Source organism: Galeopterus variegatus, unplaced genomic scaffold, assembly GCF_000696425.1.
Source record: "Galeopterus variegatus unplaced genomic scaffold, G_variegatus-3.0.2 Scaffold8091, whole genome shotgun sequence".
In the NCBI taxonomy this organism is placed as follows: Eukaryota; Metazoa; Chordata; class Mammalia; order Dermoptera; family Cynocephalidae; genus Galeopterus; species Galeopterus variegatus.
Genome location: NW_007734202.1, coordinates 84,117 through 86,690, shown reverse-complemented (window position 1 = coordinate 86,690; position 2,574 = coordinate 84,117).

The following is a 2,574-nucleotide window of genomic DNA, read 5'->3' as shown; positions in this document are numbered from 1 at the left end:
TAGCTCAGTTGGTTAGAGCACGGTGTTATAACACCAAGGTCAAGGGTTCGGATCCCTGTACCAGCCAGCCACCAGAGAAAAAATTAAAAAGTTAAATAGGCATCTCTCTCTTTTTCTGTAGAAACCCAAATCTATAAATTGTATACCAACTGTGGTGAACTACTTGATAACTTGCCAAGGCTGGCCTATGGTGGCAGAGAGACCACAAGGATCACCACTGAAAGATCCCTTTCCTAATCATAGTTTCCTCATTGGTTTGCCACCAAACCTAAAATACTTCTATTCTATTTCTTCACTGGTATTTTGTTTCCTCTGAAAATGTAAATAATCTCTGGAAGAGTAATATATTAAGTGATCATTAGCCACAAACACTTAGGGTAGAACAGCTCAAATCACAGTCTTAAAATAACTAATTCCATCAGAATGGAATTTTCTTTATTATTGCTCTGCTACGGGAGTGTTAATCACTGTCTCCTTTAATAATAATTCTAGTCTAGGTCATTCAAGTTTTGTTTAAGATAATGAGACAAATAGCATGTATAAAAACATTTCCTCATCTAATAAAGAAACCTGAGAAGAGTAAGAAGAAGGTGGTGAAATGAACCCTTTTGAGTACCTGTTAGGTAACAGACATTCTGTGAGGCATTTTAGACATCATTTCCATTCAATCCTAAAAATAATTCTATATAGTAGTATTAATTCCATTTAACAGATTAGTTAACAGGCTCAGATATATTAATATAACAGCCCTTGTTAATAGAAATGATTGAAACCCATATCTGTTCTGTGACTTGCCTGTTGGGGGTCTGTGGTCAAACTGCTAGTGCTGAGCTTTAGTGTCCTCACTTTAAAAATGAGGATAATAAGGTACGGTCACACACCACGTAACCACAGGGATTTGTCCTGAGAAATGCGTTATTAGGTGAATTTGTCCATTTGTGGATAGTGTACATACACAAACCGAGACAGCATAGCCTACAATACACCAGGCTGTATGGTATAGCTACCATCGCATATGCAACACATGACTGTACCTACTTTTCATAGCATTATTGTGAGGTTTAAATGAGTTAATCCACGTACATGACAGTGTGATAGAATGCAGCGGCACTGATGTGAGTGTGACTTCTGAGACTAGGCCTTAAGAGGCCTTGTAGCTTTCACTTTTGCCCTCTCCAAACATTTCTGCTGCCATGTTAAGAAGCCTGAGGGAGACTATAATGAGGAGTGAATGCTTGCAGAGGGGGAGACAGGAAGAGAAAGACAGCCAGCCAGCTGATACCTGGCACCATGTCCCCAGAAATGTCACTGAGGTCACCTTAGATCCTTCTGCCCCAGGCCAGCTGCCAACTGACTGCAGCTGCGTGAACAGACCCAGTGAGGCCAACAAAAGAACTTTTGAAGCACCGAAATGTCTTTACAGATCCCAAAAAATAGTAAATCATGATTTTTAAACCATAATGTTTTGAGGTGGTTTGCTGCACAATAATACATGATTATTGCAGTTAGACTAAACACATGTTCACTTACAATTCCAAATTAAAAGTAAAAGGATAAGAAAGAACACTTCATAATCCATACATTAAGAGTTTTTTCCTCCAAAAATCTCCAATTTAGAAAGACTGATTTTTCTAATGCATAATAATTAAAATAACCTTACAACCTATATGAGTAGCCATAGCCAGCTGGCTTTATTTGTCTGATGTAATCAACACCTCAAAAATCCCTGAGAAAGAACAACTATTTCACTTAAACCAGACTAAAGTAAGGGAGAGTCCTAAAGCACAGACAACCAAATGACCCTACCTTGTTTGTTTCCCTTGTCTTAGAGAAACATATCAGCTGTCTTCCATCTTATATTTAATTTTCCCCTATACTTTTCTCTGTGGCATTTGTTTAGGGTGTTTCTTTAGTTCATCAGACTAAATCTCAAGGCTTTCTTTCTAATTCTTACATGTAAATGTCCTCTCATTTCTGCTTATTTATTGATTATTCCCAAATTGGTATCTATATTCCAGACGTCTCTCCTGAGATCAAGACTCATCTAACTACCTGGTAGAACAATCTCCTTCTGGAGGTATCTTGAAGTCAGTTCAAAATTGATCCTATCATTTGCTCCACTCCTTCTACTTCCCCTTTACTGGTTTTTTGGAGGGTTTTTTTTTTTTTTTTTTTTTTTTTTTTTTTTTTTTTTTTTTTTGGCAGCTGGCTAATACAGGGATTGAACCCTGGAATTTGGTGTTATGAGCACCATGCTTTAACCAGCTGAGCTAACTGACCAGCCCCTCCTTTACTGTTAATACCCTTTCTCTTCTACACTACCAGACTAAGTCTTATTTAGGTATCATTTCCTCTGGAGGACCTTTATAGGATCTCTGAGATTAGGTCTTTCTTGACATTCTCAGACTGGGGTAGGTGTGCTTTTTCAGCAACTTACCTTGTTACTAAATATACACTATTACGATTGTACTTCTCACCTTACCATTCATTCAACAAATATAACATGTAAAGTGGTGATGGATGATGTAGTGAAGAAAAATAAAGCAGGGGAAGAGGCTGCATCCACCTAGTGGA